At 43.8% G+C, this 18,813-nt stretch overlaps 1 protein-coding gene across 2 annotated transcripts in view; it reads right to left on the bottom strand.

Annotated features, from left to right (window-relative positions):
* The window catches only part of SHROOM3 (shroom family member 3), a 318,796-nt gene that overhangs the window by 159,724 nt on the left and 140,259 nt on the right, over positions 1-18,813 (bottom strand). The window contains exon 1 of one of the 2 annotated variants that reach the window (XM_043906413.1): positions 12,270-12,513. The exons of the other annotated variant lie outside the window; for it this stretch is intronic. The gene's annotated coding sequence lies outside the window, so the exon portion shown is untranslated. Of the gene's footprint in view, positions 1-12,269; positions 12,514-18,813 lie in introns of those variants that run through there. 2 annotated transcript variants of the gene reach the window in all.

Genomic DNA, 18,813 nt, shown 5'->3' on the forward strand with positions numbered 1-18,813 from the left:
AAAACCAGCTTTTAGCTTTGTTGATTTTTGCTATGGTCTCTTTAGTTTCTATTGCATTTATTTCTGCCTTAATTTTTATGATTTCTTTCCTTCTGCTAACCCTGGGGTTCTTCATTTCTTCCTTCTCTAATTGCTTTAGGTGTAGAGTTAGGTTATTTATTTGGCTTTTTTCTTGTTTCTTGATGTAAGCCTGTAATGCTATGAACCTTCCCCTTAGCACTGCTTTTACAGTGTCCCATAGGTTTTGGGTTGTTGTGTTTTCATTTTCATTCGATTTCCTTGCCTGTGATGGGTCTGTTAAGATCTTCTATTTCTTCCTGGTTCAGTTTTGGAAAGTTATACTTTTCTAAGAATTTGTCCATTTCATCCAAGTTGTCCATTTTATTGGCATAGCCCAATCTACCATTTTTAAAAATTAAAACATATTTGACTTACAATATTTCAGGCATATAGAAAAATGATAGTTATTTCAGTTATATATATATATGTATATCTATCTATTCTTTTTCATATTACTTTCCAATGTAGATTATTAAAAATATTGAATATAGTTCCCTGTACTGTATAGTCAGTCCTTGTTGTTTATATATTTTATATATAGCAGTTTGTATCTGCTAATCCCAAATTCCCAATTTATCCCTCCCCCTGCCTTTTTCCCTTCAGTAAGCATCAATTTGCTTTTTAGGTCTGCCAGTCTGTTTCCATTTTGAATATAAGTTCATTTGCGTCATTGTCTTAGATTCCACACATAAGTGACATCACATGATATTTATCTTTCTGCTAACTTCACTATGATTATCTCTAGGTCCATCCATGTTGCTGCAAATGACATTACTTCATCTCCCCTGATCTGCCTTTTAAATTCCTCATTAGCTTCCCATCACCTTCAGGGTCCTGTTAAAACTTATGAGGATTCTCACGTATGTCCTTCAGTCAAAAGACAGCAAATACATCCAGACAGCCCACGAGGCAACTTGTGCGAATTAGACAAAGTCCCTGCCAACTCCAGGGGGTGCAGCTTCTCCAGGGAGCAAAGCCCAGGTGGGATTTCAGCCCTGTTCCCACCCCATCTCTGCCCATCCCTTTCGTGGGTCACAAGTGCAGCCTTGACATAAGGGTCTCTTCAAGCACCTCTTGGGTTCCTTTGTTTAGAACACCTTTACCTACTAAATCTCTCTACCTACCTCCTGTTTGCCATTCTGATAATCAAGACAATTATCCTTTTCCAAGAAGCGTTCACCTATCCTATGCTACCAGGATAACTTTATCCTAGTGTGCCTGTGATAGACTTTCCTATCCATTTCCTCCCGTAGACGCTGCATTCTGTGAAGCCAGGACCCTATCTTTCAGATCTCGGTGCCTAGAAAGCCTAGCACAGTGCCTGGGAGACTGCAGACCAAGAGCTGCCAAATGTCAGATGAACAATGCCTCTTGTTTTCTTAGTCTTGTCACCAAGTAAGACCCTCAGCAATTTGGAGATTAGGCTATAGGGGGAGTCTGCTTCCTCAAATTACATAATCCCTACTCAAATAACCAGAAGCCAGAACTCATTTAGCAATCATTTCATTAACCTATGATTAAGAAGAATCTTAGATTTCAACTTCCTGTCCCCTCTGTGGAGTAAACTAATACATCTGTCTCTCACTATTTTGTCTTTTACTGAATTCTCCACCATCATTATCATATCCACTTCCCCGACTCTGGGCTCCTCTGGTGGCTCAGAAGGTAAAGAATCTGCCAGCAATGCGGGAGACCTGGGTTTGATTCCTGGGTTGGGAAGATCCCCTGGATAAGGGAACAGCAACCCACTTCAGTATTCTTGCCTGGAAAATCCCAAGGACAGAGGAGCCTGGAGGGCTACAGTCCACAGGGTCACAAAAAGTCGGACACGACAGAGCAACTTTCCTTCCACTTCACTTCCAGACTTAACAAGAGCCATCCAGCTGGACGGCGGGTGGGTGTGCCGGAGGGTAGGGGAATTGGAATTTGTGGTACCTTCTACTTTCTTTAGTGTTTGGATGTGTTTGTAATAAAAGTGAATGAAAAGAAATACTAAAAATTAAATAAAGAGGGACTTCCCTGGTAGTCCAGCAGTTGGGACTCCGAGTTTCCACTGCAGGCGGCGTAGGTTCTATCCTTGGTCAGGGAATTAGAATCCCACGTGGGGGGGGGGGGGGAGCAAAAAAAACAAAAAACAAAGGAATCCCACGTGCCACATGATATGGCCAAAAAATAGCCATGCTCACTGAACCACAGGCTCAGATTCTTGTATTTCCGCCTTTCTTGGGATCTTTGCCACGGGTCCTGTATGGCGCTCCCCGTTGGCCTGTCCCTCATGGCCATGCTGACTTCATGCATGACTCCACTCAGTTCTCCCGCTCACACCCTCCTCAAACCCCTCACGTATCCCTTCCTGACACAAGTCCAGAATTCTCTTCTCTATTCAAGCCAGGCCACAGGAAGCAGAGCCTGAAGACTTAAAATGTCTGTCAAAAGCCCTCCCTTGTATATCTGAAATCTAGCTATTCTATTTGTGGAAAACGTACTTTTCAATAGGGTGCGAGCCATTTTAAGAAGGACGGGGCAGATACCACACAGTTTTACTCCGAGGTGTTATTATCTTCCTGCTCACAACTCCTCTAGGGGAGCACGGCCCTGATCAAGCCCCTGCTGCAGGTGTGAGGCCAGACTCGCTCTTCCTTGCCCATGAAAGTGAAGTCACTCAGTCATGTCCGACGCTTTGCAACCCCATGGACTGTAGCCTACCAGGCTTCTCCATCCATGGGATTTTCCAGGCAAGAATACTGGAGTGGGTTGCCATAGCCCTTCAACGTGGTTGGCCGTGGAAGATGGACCCAGGGCCCAGGGCCTGAGTTAGGAAGGTGATGAAAGCTGCAGAGCTGGAGGCCACGCGGTGGAGGACCCCTGGCTGCGTGGTGAGCGAGCACCACACATGAGCGGATAAGGGAGGACAGACAGCCAGAAGCTGGGGGAAATTCTTGCTGGACTTGGTGGTTGTCACTGCAAATGATACAAGTGACACTGAACCTACAGAGAAATTTAAGCAAAAATGGGAATTTCTCGGGAAGGTCAAGGAGGGAGACAGTCCCAGGGATTGTAAATATCTTCAGGTTCTCCCTCATGTTCATCTTTTTTGGATGTGTGTATATCTCTGTATGTGTCTGTCTGTCTGTCTCCATTTCAATGTTTTTCTCTTTCTCTTTTTCATGTATATACTTTCCTCTACACTAAATAGGACTCTTCTTCAGTGTTTGTATCTGTGTGTGTCAGTGTGTTTGTGTGTGTGCTAGGAGGGTAGATATGGATGCAGAAAGTAAGCATGGAGCAAAGAACTTCAGTTTTACTTCATCCCATATCAGTTCAGTCACTCAGCATATCCAACTCTGCGACCCCATGGACTGTAGCACACCAGGCCTCCCTGTCCATCACCAACTCCTAGAGTTTACTCAAACTCATGTCCACTGAGTCAAAGAGCTGCCTACTTGCTGAATCATAATAAAGGCTGGTGGTCACACATCTTACTATGCGTCAGACAGTGTTCTAAGTGCTTTATATGTATTACTTCATTCAATCTATGCAAAAACCCAACAAAATATCAATAGATACTTTAATTATTCTCTACTTTTCAGACAGGTAAACAAGGGCCAGAAACATTGAGGAATTTGTCCAACATCACAAACCCAGCAATGCCAAGGTGGGAAAATCACTGACACTTTCGATTCCTCCAGACTTAATCATCACATTAAACTTGGAAGTGCTCCTGGTTTGCTGCAATTGGATTCCTCAAGCTTCGCTGCTACCTTTCCAAAAAAACATCTTTTTTTTGAGCTGGTCTGAGTGGGTTTACCTTCACTGCACCCAAATATTCCCCCAGGCACCAGCATTGGCCAAACTGGGGCTTCTTTTCTCTGCCCCTTAATAACTCTGTGAGTCTCAGGGTCCATTTGTTAAATGTACTGTTATATGTTAAATGGTGGTGGTGGTTTAGTTCCTAAGTCATGTCCGAGTCTTGAGACACCATGGACTTTAGCTTGCCAGGCTCCTCTGTCCATGGGATTTCCCAGGCAAGAATACTGGAGTGGGTTGCTATTTCCTTCTCCAGGGTATCTTCCCAACTCATGGACTGAACCCACATCTCCTGCACTGGCAGGAAGGTTCTTTACAGACTGAGCCACCAGGGAAGCCCCCTAAGTGTTAAGTGTAAAATGTTCAGTGTCCAAATCCCCACTCTAAAAATCCTGACTTAGTGGGATTCATGGTTCCCTGGTTTGCTCCTTCCCTAATTGTCATGTGGCCAATATTAGTTTGAGGTCTTTTAGGGGCACTGTTTCTAGTGTGATAGGACTTACTAATTAAAATATTAATGAGACTTAACAAAAGATGAAGCTGTCGACACTGCCTCATTATATCCTCATCTCTAATTTTATCTGGTTTGTAACTTTTCAAAGTTTTTGCTTTAAGTGGCATTTTGCATTCACATACATCTCTGTGCCTCTGTGAGATTAAGAAGGCATTTCTATGGCCCTACTACTATTTATTCAAGTCACACCCTCACTCCCTCACTTATTCAACAAATATTTGAGTATCCGCCATGCCCCAGGCACTATTCTAGGCACAGGTATCTATAGTTTTTGTTCTCTGCCCTCATAGAGGGCAATAAAGTGTAATGATATGCCAGATCATTTTTTTTTTCCTCTAAATCAACAGGAGTGCTACCACAAATGAAAAAGGTTCATAGGACTAGATAAAGCAGTTTTGGGGCACATTCAAATAGGATTTAAGGGCACAGATCCTGCTGGCCGACTGCCTGGGTTCAAACTCTCTCTCTCAACTGCTCTCTCACCATATGACCTTGAATAGTTCCTGAACCGGTATCACAATTGTTTAATAACTTGGTAAGTAGGGATTAAAACTGTAGCTTTGTCCGTAGGCTTTTTAGGAGTGCATGTTTATCAGTTATTTAAAACATAAATTCATACAAGCATTTGTTCAAAAGGAAAAGCAAGCTATAGTCTATCCTACCCACTGATCATGATTAAGCAACTCTGCATCAAGCAGCAGTGATATGACAACACCCTGATATTTGAATCTGTAAAACGGGAGCACAGGACTGTCGATGTTGGGAGAATAGGGGCTTCAGGCACCCAAACCAATGTCAGGACCAACCACTGCAGGACCAGGGTCACCACAGCAGGAGGATGACCCATCTGACCCCTAAGTCGAACAGAGGTTCCACAATGATCTGTTTCTTGCTCTCAGAATCCTTAATTTAAGATGTTGGTTAAAGAAAATTTACAGTGACTTTCCCTGCAGAATTTAGTTTTCAATAAGCATATCTTGAAAGAAAGCAGAATCACAAATTTGGAAGAGAACTTAAGAAACCAAGCTGCCCTCCAAATGCTTGAGAACCCCTCTGCCCTGTGGTTACCTAGCCTCCACTGGAATGTTCCCACCACAGAGAGTATACATTTTTAGCCTCTTTCTTTACCCGTCATCTCTAGTTACCATCAAGAATTTCCTTTTATTGTCCCCAAAACCACTTTTCCTGATTCTGGAGCAAGGATAAGATAACCCTGATTCTAAATGATGGCCTTCAAATGCTTGGAGAAGATGATTCCCTCTCTTCTAGTTTCTGAGAGAGGCACTCCTTGACCTGAGTTCCTACCAAAATTCTTCAAAAGTTCAAAGGAGGAGACACAGAGGTGTGTCCAAGAAGATAATTTTGAAAGAGGGTTCTCAAAGCAGCCAGGAAAACCAGTCTTACTTCTGGGCTCAGGCGAGAAGGAAAAGACATGGATTCCTTGTTTTAATTACACCTGCACTAAGTTCCTCCCCACGTGGGATCCTGTGGCCTGAAGGAGGGATCCATATCAAAACTCAAACATGAGTACATTGAGAGAGCATGTGAATTCAGTGGAATTCAACAGGATTTTTGTAGCTGAAACTTAAACCAAATGGATCCAATGACACCTGTCCCTAGAGAGTATGAACTCAGTGCTTTCCTAAGAGAGACAAGGCTATAGTTTAAACAGGCTAGTTTTAAAAAAGTAAGCCCTCATATGTTTGAAGATATAGAATTGGGACCCCCTTAGGTGATAAAATCGAACAGCTAAGGGTCTGAGTGTGGGAATTTAATTCTTATAATGACGATCAGCTTTAATCAGAACAACACTCTCTTCTATATGCTCACATTATCCTATCTTTAAATCCTAGGTGGTGGTAATAATAAACAAAGGAACAATGGCTAACAATTATAGAAGAATTTTTACATGGTAGGCACTTAAGGCTTCAAACAAATTATTTGGGACAGCTCTGTGAAGTAAGTCCTCTTAGGGTTCACTCAGAGAAAAAGTCAAATGCCTTGAGGTGGTACAGAGGGCCCTGACCTTTGCCCCCACTGCACTCATCTGGTTCTTCCTTTCACCTGCCATCTATACTGCCCCCAGGGCCTTTGCACTTGCTGTCCTCTCGGGTTCTATCTTCTTCCCCAGCTCATCCCAAGGCTTAGGTTCTCCCCTCCTTCATGTCTTACTTCGTCTTCCTTCATCACTTTCCTCGTAGGCCTTCTCTCACCACCCTTCAGAAAATGACAATATCCCCTCTGCTTATGTTCCCTGCTTTAGGTTTTTCCATGGCAGTTATTTTATAATCTAGTTATTCAGGGGTTTGTCTATCTTGACCAGAATGTATGCAAGGATTTTTGTCTACTTTTGTTCATGACCCTAAACCCCCAGCATGTGGAACACAGCTGGCACGCGACAGACACTGCATAAATACTTACTGGTTAAATTTTATACATGAGGCAATCAATACAGAAAGGGTAAGGGGTCATGCTTTTCATAGAAAGACTAAGTTAAACTCAGAGTATACATCCTTTCCCCAAGAGCTGGTCACATTATTTTTGACCATCAGGGGCAATATGTTAGATCTGAATAATACTCCCAAACAATACTAGCAATCAAAAATGTAAAGAAGCATTCCACATGTGTACTATATTCATGATTCTATATATGTGTAGGAAAAATCACTTGTCAGGATACTTTTTGACTCTACAGAAACATTTTATTGGACAAGATTTGAGGATATATATATTCATATCCTCTTCAGGTTTTTAAATGAAAATATAAATACTTAAGACATATATGTGGAATATAGAAAAATGATACAGATGATCTTATTTGCAAAGCAGAAATAGAGACACAGATGTCAAGAAAATACGGCTACCAAAGGGAAAAGGGATAGGGTGGAATGAATTGGGAGATTGGGATTGACATACATACGCTACCGATAGTATGGATACAACAGATAACGAATGAGAACCTGCTGTAGGGCACATAGAACGCTCAGTGCTCTGTAGGGACCTCAGTGGGAAAGAAATTCAAAAAGACGGGACACATGTATACGTATAGCTGATTCACTTCGCTGTACAGCAGAGACTAACACAATATTGTAAAGCAAGTATGCGCCCATAAAAATTAGGAAAAGAAACTATAAATGCTTAAATATATAAAGATTTGAAAATGTATATATATATAGTCATCCTCACGAAACCATTTTCCCAGAGTTGTCCAATAGCAAGAATGGCAGCTTATCATAGATGCCATTCATTCAGGGATCATTTCCCGAATTCCTTTCATGTGATTATATTTAACCTTCCTAATAATGCAGAAATCCAATTTGCAGATGAGGAACTATGCTGTAACAGGTTGTGCACCTTCCTAAAATAGCCCAGTACAGGGCAGAATTTAGAATGGAATATAATTCTTTTGTCTCCATCTAGAATGCCCACCCCTGCACTCACAGCTGCTGGTTAGGCTTCAGGTATTTCACATTTTACAGGCGCTTCTATCCTGAGGAAGGAACTCAGTGACTATAAATGGCTAACTGAGAGCCCACCGACTGGAAAACGAAACGCTATATATATTACTTTCCTCTCTCTCTTTTTCCAAAGTCTACTCTTACACAGATTTTAGAGACTCATAGTGGAGCCCCTACATCTTCACAGTAAAAGTAGGGTCTTTGTCTAAAGTTCATTTCACTCACTAAACATCCAGTTTTATAAAGCTCACATTATTACAGAGGGAAAAAAATGCAGCTGCTGACAGGATCACTAAGAGCAACAAATACCAGGAAAATCTCAAAAGTCTGACCACTTTTTTTTTTTTTCTTAACCAGAGTTTTGCCAATGATTTCGCCACAGCTTTGAAAGCTTGTTTTCACCTCTACCCTTTTCCAAAAGAGAATTCCACCCCAGGGGAGAGAAAAAAATTAAGACCTCAAACCAAGTACAAATTGCTCATTTAAAGAACAGGAATTAAGAATGTGGGGGCTTTTCTTCCTTAAAAGCTCATCACTCTGTAGAAAGAATTCAAACTCTGTCTTTCTGAGCAGTGGAGCTGGTTTTGGGGTTTTGTGTTAGTTAATTTTAATTAAAAGAAAAAGGGGGGGCACCATTCTTGAGAAGCTGTTGCTATGAGACTTCTGGGCCTCAACAGATGGCCACAGAGCAGTTCTCAGCCCCAGCTCCGGGCTCTGAAGCCCTCCACTCAGGCATACCATTAACATTCCTGAAATACTTTCGGAGGCAAATGCAGGCCAGCCGCCTTCAGACTAGCTCACCCGCAGCTCCTGGGCCGACCTCCCTGGCCACTGGGCCTGGGCTGAGATTTGTTATAAATAATGAATGATCAGGCCTCTCTAGGAAAAGGCCAGAGTACAGACATTGCTGTCAGCGGAGGCTTCGGATAAACTTTACTAATACATCCCTGGGGGTTTTGAGTCCTTCAGGTAAGCAGGTGGGTGCACACGGGTATGCAGACATTCAAACATATGTGCACGCGCACACACACATATGCACACGCACCTCACTCCACACCCAATTCAGTTCATTGTTGGGAAGCCTCTGACCCCTCCCCATTACAGTGGTCCGGTTGAGAGCAGCAGAGTTTTGGACTGAAGCCTTCTTAGTACCCAGAGTTGCTGAGGAAGAGGCTTAAGCATTCCTGATTTCTCCTTCGACAGAAAGGAAGGGAGAAAAGCAAGGCGGGGCAGATTCTATGTTCACACTTCTTGGTACTACTGGACAAACCATTCCGCATCATCACTTTTCTCGTTCTTCCAAACTGGGATAATAATATTGACCTACATGCATCAGAGAGAGGAACTGATGAACCCGATTAATAAACAACTGTGAAATCACTGCATAAATATCAGTGAATAAATATCATAGGACCAACCTCCAGTCCTGCCAGGGAAGAAGATAAGGAAGGAACTTAGAGACGGCACTTCGGGGTCTAATCGTAGGGCCCGCCCCCACCTGGAGGGCTGGTCTGGATTACTGACCACAGGTTTTGGTGGAAAAGGTCTCCCAGTACCTGCATGGGTCACTCAGGAGCTTTGGGACTTGGAAAAAAACAAGTGATTCTCAACAGTCACAGCTTTTCAGGGTGGGGCTCATTTAAATTCCATCTCCTGAGTTGTCGCCACAAAACCAGGTCTGGAGTGTACAAGCAGAGTCCAACCGAAGTGTCTGACCCCAGGGTCACTGGATCACCTGACGGGACATCAGAGCCATCCTACCAGTTTCAGTTCACAGACGTTCGTTAAGAGCGATTCTCCCCATGATATCAGATCACAGGCCACAAACACCGCACCGCCACCATCATCTGACGTTCATTTTTAAATCCAACCTGTGCAACTAGGAGCGAAACGACTTGAGACTGCTTATGTTCCCACCTTCCAAAATCACCCATCTGTTCTGACTTAAAGCTTCCCTCTCATCTCCAAATTGCGAACGTTAGGATTGCTGGGAGCAATTTAAAAACACAAAACAAAACATGCCTTTTAGAAGCTCAGCCTAACAGGAAGTGCACCTCTTTCCTATTAACCAGGGATGTGTTCATGAAGCCATCTATAGTGGGGTGGAGATGAGGACTTTTCCCATTTGTCTAGGGCTGTGGAAGCCCATCCGGCAAAGGGAAGTCTGGCCCAGTTGTTCAGCTTCTGAGCTCACAGCGCCCTTCATCCTCACCCCCCTCCCCCGCCCCCCAGTCAGAAAAGTCTGGGGCAAAGGCTGGAATCTGGGACTCTTTTGAGGGAGGAGGGGAGGAGAGGGAGAGGGGAGGGGAGGGCAGGGTCTGACGTGGACGGCTTCATTTGCATAGCTGACCCATTCTTGAGCAGAGCCACAGGGGCACACGGCAGTGTGTCTGGCGGGCAACACTATTGTGCCTCATTGTGTGTTCTCCAGAACACTAGAGGGGTCCATCCCCATGGCCCCCGTGGACGAGGGAGCCTGGCAGTCATTCCACAGCTCCAGAAAGGAGACACTGGGGAAAAAAGATAAAGATAAGATACTTAATCCCCTGTCCCAATCTAACTCTAACAATGCTGATCTTGGGATGAAATGTGTGTGTGTGTGTGTGTGTGTGTGTGTGTGTTAGCTATTAACCATTTGTGTGTGTGTGTGTGTGTGTGTGTGTGTGTGTATTAGCTATTAACCATTGTGTTAAATTACACTTTCAGGGGTTCCCTTATACTCTGTAGATAGGTACAGGGTTTTCTACACTCAATATGAAATGTGCGGTTTTTGTAACCTTACTTCCTTTTTAATTAGATAGAGGTTTTGAAACTAGCTCTCTCTTCCTTTCTGTCTCTTTTTAGGACTCTGAGGTTATTAAGGACAGTGAAATTTTTTTTTTTAAGATAGTGATGAGGGTTGAGATGGCATTCATCCCTCCCTATACAGCAGTGACTTATCCTTAAACCAGGAAACCAACTTTGATTTATACATTCTCTAGACTGTAATTCTAGGTGAAGGTAGCATTTTGAACTTGAACTCAATGCTAAATATTCAGTATTTATTTAGCTTTCCAACATTTACTTGTCCTTTAATTCCCTCAATATTTATAATTCACTTAATATCTACCTACCAACTGATCTAATTTTTCAATCATCACCAACCATCTGTACTATGGGGCACATACATTATATTTTAAATGATTTCTGTAGACTTGCATGATGACCACATTTCAACCCGTGGGCAATGTCATTTCTGATGCTTCTATTCATCAGAGCAGGCATTTTTAGTATTTATATTTAGTATTACAAATACGTTGATCTTATTACAGGGAAATGTCTTTATAAAGAATAGTTAGCTAACAGCTGAGAAAGATGGAGACTTCCGACTGCCTATAAATAATGAAAGAAAAAAACATATTTCAGGATGATTAACACAGATCTTGAGTATATGGTTTCTGAGTGTTTATCGCCTGCTTTTCACCACCTCTGTCTATTCAATTCCTGCTTACTGGTTAAATGGAATCATTTAGAAATGGGGAACATCTTCCTCAGAACCTCTTTGGATTTATAAATGGATCTTTACCCATATACAGAAAGTTTTCATTTCAAAAAAATAAAAATTTTCTTCTTTATCACAACAAGCAGGCAAGAGTGTAAGCATTTGCCCACACCACTAGTTGTTTTACCAACCTTGGATTACTAAACCCTACAATAAAAGTATGCTGACACCAATCCAAGAGGAAGACAGGATGGCCCCGAAGTATCTGTCGATCAACTTAAAAGTACATAAAATGAAGTCATAGAAGAGCTTAAGCTTAATCAGAATCATGGCTTAATATTCCAAAGCATCTCACTGTGACTCAAAGTCCTTCCATCTAGAATCTGACTTTCTCTGAAAAATAAAGGTGAGGGGAAGTGAGCCAAGCAGTCCAATTAAACCCCATGCTGGAGTGAAAGTCACTAACTCCTCTGTGCTGAGCAAGCCTTGAAAAGAAAAAACTGCTTTCCTATCACAAGAGGGGAAAAGTTAAAGACAGCTTTAAAAAGAAGTAGGAATGAGAATTAGATGATAGCTCCTGGGTTGCACAGTTGGGAGGAGCCTATGGCACAAACATATACATTTGTTGGCCTTGATGAAAAGTTCCTTTATTCTATCATCACTGGAGTTCCTCATCAAATAGGAAGAAGTGCGCAGTGAGGTGCCAGCTGCCTGCAAGGATGACAATGGTTTGTCAAGTACCCGCCCCCCACCATGTACATCATTATTTCTGCCTTGGTATCATTTTGCCAGCACATCTGACACTCCAATCACTTACAAGTTTCATCATAAAAGCCTAAACTAAAACAACTCCCCAGACCTTCTTTAGTTTACCTGCCCTATACAAGCATTTCTGTCTAATTAAATGGAGAAATTCGGTCGAGAAATACCTGGTTTAAAAGGGACTTACCGTAAGGAAGTCTAAGCCGGCATTTCCACTGTCCTCGATTATCTGTTGGACATCTTCGTCCAGCATGACAAGGGGCCAAGCTGGCGGCCCGAGGGGGCTCAGGGGCCGGGGGGAGGTGACACAGAGACACGAATCCGGCCCAGAAAAAATCCCGGGGAAGCAGCTCCGGGAAGGCGAGAGCTAAGACACAGGTGTCAGACACCACCCAGGCACCTCCGCTGGGAACCTGCAATCAGGCGGCTGCCCTGATTAGCCAAGTACAAAAGGCAGTTCGGATTACTGCCCTCCTCCCAGCCAATCGCCGGCCGGCCTGCCTGACAGCGGCTGGCACCCTGATGTAAGGGGAAGGACACGCGGCCGGAGACCAGAACCGGTTTCTGCAGTGGCCGCGGGCACGCCGGCCCCGCGCACTCCGGGGCCCCGCGCTCTGCAGAAGCTGGCTCGCTGTTGAAAGCAGAGCTCGTGGCAACGGGTAAGCCCTCTCCTGCAGGTCCCCAAAGGTCGCTCTAGGGTCCTTCGACTCACAAAACCACGATGTGAAAACGGTTAAATGGAAGGGAAGGACGATGGAATGAATGGCGCTGGGGGCGTCACTCACAGGGCGCCCCTGTCTGCTCTTCCTCCCGCCCCTTGCCGGCCCCCACTCGGGTTTCTGGCAGCTGAATAAGTTCAATTTTTAATTAGCTATGGTTTTTGCAAGCAACAGTTTCTCACAGAAACTAGGAGGAGCGGAAGGAGACTCAACAGAAAGGACTATCTTTCTATCGTCATTGTTTCGGCGGATCACGTTCAATACTGCTCAACCCTGGCAGACACAAAAATTTATAAAAGGCCGTTCTCATAAAAAAAACAAAACAACAACAGTAAATGCAGTACACTGGAGTGCCAGGCGGCTCACCTTTGCAATTTTGGCAAAAAGAATTTCACTTAAACAGGTCACCTGAGCCTCTGAAGCAGCAGGCCTTTGCAGCTGTATGGAGAAGCAGTGCTTGATTCAAGTTTCGGTATTTGCCCCAGACTGTAGGGGTCAGCTTAACAGTAGCCATAGACACAAAGAGAGAGAGAAGGGATAGGGCACACGGAAAGAGAACGACTCCAAGAGTGTCTGCTTTCCTGGTTATGCAAATGCATTTTCATTAGCTTACGGCCTCCATGGTGGGAAAAAACATAACCATGGATCCACGTGTAATCCGTAAACCTCCTTGTTCCAGAAACTTTAAAAGACTTCCAGGGACTTCTCTGGTGGGCCCGAGGCTGGGTCTCTGTGCTCCCAATGCAGGGGGCCCAGGTTTGATCCCTGGCCAGGGAACTAGATCCCACATACTGCAACTAAGACCCAGCGCAGCCAAATAAAAATAATTATATAAAAATAAATAAATAAAATGAAAGACTTCCAGGTCATTTTTTTAGATGTGGAAAGAAAGAAGGAAAGGGAGCACACATGCACAAGCACACGCACACACACACCATTCTGACATCACAGGGGCATTATAAATACAGTAGTCATCTCCACTCCAGACACCAAGAAAGTCTGAAGCATCCTTGAGGATGTCAGTACATTTTGAAGGTGAGATTAACTTTATTTAGAGGTTGTTTTGTATTAACTAGCAGGACTGTCCCTCCAGAATGCTTCACTTGAATTCCAGAGCTATTTCTATTCCTACTATATGAAATCTAAGGAAACAGGATTGAGGCCGGTGTGAGATGGGAACAGAGGTGGGAGTGGGACAGAGAACCCTCTTTCAGGAGAGAAAACTCCTCTAGATCTTGCACCCTGGATGCATTCCTTTAAAAGTAGCCTTCTTTCCTTTGCAGAAGGCAAATTCTTTTTATTTTCTTTAAAAACTTTAATTTTATTTTGGACTATAGCCGATTAACAATGTTGTGATAGTCTCAGGCGGACAGCAAAGGGACTCAGCCATACATATGCATGTATCCATTCTCCCTCAGACTCACCTCTCACATAACAGGCTGCCACATCACAGGGAGCAGAGTTCCCTGTGCTGGACAGTAGGTCTTTGTTGGTTATCCATCTTAAATGTAGCAGGGTGTACATGTCCATCCCAAACTCCCTAACTGTCCCTTCCTTCCACACTCCCCCTCCTCCCCAGGAAGGCAAAATCCTTATCCCAGGTTCATGTTTTCCTCCTCGACCCCACAGCCTCCCCAGACACCACAACTAAGTTGTGTGTCCTCCTATCACAGCTACTCTCACCAAACCAGAGTTCAAGGGCAGCCAGGCCACAAAATTCATTTTGAATGTGTCCAATGTAACAACCTGGCTACTGCCGGCCAGGTGCTGGTCTTTCCAGTGCACAAGACAAATGGTTCTGCCCGACACGTGTTTATCACAACCAGCCATCGAGTGTGGGAATGCCAGTCCCTCCACCAGTGGAACATTCCCACTGGCTTAAAGGAGCCAGGAGTCCACCCCCTCTTCATTTCACCAGTCATTTTTTAGTCTAGTTCTACACAACCTAAGCTCACTTCAAATCTACTCCCATTCAAGCTGCCTGTGACAACATACTCAACAGATTAGTGGCTCCAGGAACTACGTCATTGCATATGTCCTCTTGGGTGATACGTTACGTTAGGAGAGACGATATCCTTACGTAGTTCTTTAGAGAAACTAAAAAGAGCAGGCAAGTAAAGAGGAAAGATTGTACTCAAGCAATCAAATCAACTGTCCATTCACAAATTATGAGATGGATAAGGGAACCATTGTTATATTTACAAAGAATGAATACCTATGTAGTATTAGACTGAACCATACAAAACTGTCAGTATTTGACAATTTTTGGTAGACTAAGACAGCAATTCCATGTGATTCAACCTGTAGCTGAACTGTAGTCAAATACTATATAACTAGCAGTTAGTTATGTGGCAATAGGTGCTATGTTGTATTCTCTAGTCACCACAATTCTATAATGTAACACTGTGATTACTGTTACAGTTTTACAGATGAGGCAAGGGAGGCTGAGTAATGCATTGAACACCTCACAGCAAGCACTGGAGTGGGGATTCGAACCCTGACAATCTGCTCACAGAGCCCATACTTTGAACCAACCCCATACCCCCATTACGAAGGAGAATTTGAATTTTGACAGAGGCATTCACTAGCTTTGTGACTCTGGGCAGATTACTAAACTTTTCCAAGACTCAGTTTTCTCTCCTCTGAAATGGGCTTGACAAGAAACTAACCTGATTACGAGGACAGAACGAGCTGATGTAAGCAAAGCAGGTAGCCTAGAGGAAGAGCTCAAATGTTGCCTCCCCGTGGGGGTAGGGACAGGACAGTGACTCTGCCACCGTCAGTAGGACCCGAAGCGACAGCGCACGGCGTGTTCTCATCACCCTTCGGTGATGCCGTGGCCACTCGTGGGCAGAAGGACACTGCAGCCTGGGTGCTTGCGTCTGGAAGCACCGCCCTTCAGTCAGTGAGAGTTACCCCAGCAAAGAGGAAGTCCTTCACGCTGGAATGTGCAGCAGCCCCCCACCACCCCCAGTCTGGAAGAGAGACTCTCCACACCATGCTGCTCCCCCAGCTCTTACTCTCAGCCCCGTCTTCTATTTCCTTCTCCCTCTACTTCAGATTACTAGAGAATCTGAAACACTTTCACCGACACCTTCAGTTCAGTTCAGTCCAGTCCAGCCCCAAAGTCGTGTCCTACTCTTTGCGACCCCATAGACTGCAGCACGCCAGGCCTCCCTGTCCATCACCAACTCCCAGAGTTTACCCAAATTCATGTCCATCGAGTCAGTGATGCCATCCAACCATCTCATCCTCTGTCGTCCCCTTCTCCTCCTGCCCTCAATCTTCCCCAGCATCAGGGCCTTTTCCAGTGAGTCAGCTCTTCGCATGAGGTGGCCAAAGTATTGGAGTTTCAGCTTCAACATCAATCCTTCCAATGAACACCCAGGACTGATCTCCTTTAGGATGAACTGGTTGGATCTCCTTGCAGTCCAGGGGACTCTCAAGAGTCTTCTCCAACACCACAGTTCAAAAGCATCAGTTCTTTGGTGCTTAGCTTTCTTTATAGTCCAACTCTCACATCCATACATGACCACTGGAAAAACCATAGCCTTGACTAGACAGACCTTTGTTGGCAAAGTAATGTCTCTGCTTTTTAATATGCTGTCTAGGTTGGTCATAACTTTCCTTCCAAGCAGTAAGTGTCTTTTAATACCGACACCTTAGGCTTCTCATTTGTCCCCTCCTATCTTCTTTAGCAATCAGCTGTAGAGGGCTCGGCAATCCACGCTGAAGAAGTACTGATGATCCAACCTGAAGGCGGAGCTATAGAACCCACAGTACTGAACAGGGAGGCGGGGGAGCTTGGCTTTCTTTTGACTCTGCCACTGACCTGCTAAGTGACCCTGAACAAGTCACTTATCATCTCTGGGCTCTAGTCTTCACTAACCTAGAACATTACTAAGTTTCTTCCCAGTACCAATATCTGTGGTGAGGAGGAAGAAAGGAATATAGTAGATGAGTTTTTTAAGAAATGTGGGTTTTTCTTTCTCCTTTTCTCTAAGAGCTAATAGCTCATCTCCTCAGGTACATCCTGTTTCCTGCCGATTACCTTTTAAACACCCACAGGCAGGAGGGTTTTCTGTCACTCTGTTGATAAACTGCAGACCGAGATATTTAATAGATGGCCTTGATTTCAGAACACCAGACTGCCACGGTATTTGTCCTTAATGATTTGCACATGTCCTTTTAGGGTACTTGTTCGTGGTTAGAGATGGGGGGTCTATGGAGAGAAAGCCTCACTAAATAATGAAGAAAATGTAGTTTTCTTATTTTCAATTTCTTTGTGTCTGCATGTGTGTGTAGCAGTTACAGTGTTCCCCAGCAGTTGCAAGGTAGACTCATCTACTAGGTCAGATTTGATGCCTGTAGGGCACTTACTTGCCTGTACTTTTATGGCACAGCCCAGAAGCTCAAAGTTCTTTCACGGAGTATGATTTTTAAAATTGAATGTCTGTCCTCAATAGCCTGTGATAAACCATAATGAAAAAGAATGTATACAAATGTATAATGGAATTATTATGCTATACAGAAGAAAGTAACACAACATTGTAAATGAACTATACTTCAATGAAAGATAATATGAAATAAATAATAAAGGCACTTTCCATAATCTACCCCCACCGCCGCAAAATTTATCCTCAATACTCCCAGGAAGAATTGAAAGAATTTTATGAATGGAAGAAATGGAACAGCCCCTTGTCCTCTGGTCTGCTTTCTTTCCACAGAGCACTCACCACCTAACATACTGCATAATCTACGTATGTATAATGTTCACTATCGGAGAAGGCAATGGCAACCCACTCCAGTAATCTTGCCTGGAAAACCCCATGGATGGAGGAGCCTGGTAGGCTGCAGTCCATGAGGTCGCTAAGAGTCAGACACGACTGAGCAACTTCACTTTCACTTTTCACTTTCACGCACTGGAGAAGGAAATGGCAACCCACTCCAGTGTTCTTGCCTGAAGAATCCCAGGGACGGCGGAACCGGTTGGGCTGCCATCTATGGGGTCACACAGAGTCCAACACACCTGAAGTGACTTAGCAGCAGCAGCAGCAATGTTCACTATTGCTTTTCTCTTCTCACAAGGATGTCAACTCCATGAGGGCAGAGATATGTCAGACCATGGCTGAGTCCCAAGCACCTAGAGCAATGACTGGTCATATATTAGTTGCTAAATGAATAGATAAACTTTGTAAAATCATGTAAGTGATTCAGGTTAAACTGTACCCTATACATCTCACTTTTAGAAATCACACTGTGTCATCAGAAAGAACAGGCATTATACAAAATATCACAGCTAAGGCGAGAAAAGTGAACAAACATGTGGGTTCAGAAATAGTTTAGTCCAGTTCTGCAAATTCCCACATAGAAATTCCAAGCTGAAAGGAAACCGGGCAGTGAGCCTAGGGAGAAACTTAATAAGCTCAATTTCTTTCTTCTAGTCCATTTTCCTTAAATTTCACGGTAAATTGTATTTGGCGGAGGAAACTCCAAGTGTGTCTAAAGGAGTCAGATCCTGAAGGACATGCCGAGGGAAGTGGACACAGAGCAGCTGAGCCATGCTCACTTTGTGTTTAAGTGAACATTTTTCAATCCCAATGTTGACATCAAGGTTGATGAGTAATGCCCATAGGCCCCTGAGTGTCGGATGTCAGTTAAGTCCAAAGTGTTATAACGCAATACCTTTCCTGTGCAATAATTGCAGGACACAAATCATCTATGATACAGAAATCAGAAAGCATGATATTTTCTCATTGCTAACATGACTGATGAGAGTCACCTTTCTTGCATTTAAATCTCTCTCCTTCCTATTGTGCTGCCTCTGACCACAGAGACAAACAGGCCTGAAGTTATCCTATCACTCTTAGTCTTTCTCCTCTCTTTACATTCTCTAATTCTTTGGGGGAAACCAAGGTATTTCATCACAAGAATGTTAGTGGTCAGAAGGTAGTAAATAAAGGTATTGGGTTTGGTCATCCCTTCAAAGTCCCAATATCCTCAATGGGGAAT

Source organism: Cervus elaphus, chromosome 6 (assembly GCF_910594005.1).
Source record: "Cervus elaphus chromosome 6, mCerEla1.1, whole genome shotgun sequence".
Classification (NCBI taxonomy): domain Eukaryota; kingdom Metazoa; phylum Chordata; class Mammalia; order Artiodactyla; family Cervidae; genus Cervus; species Cervus elaphus.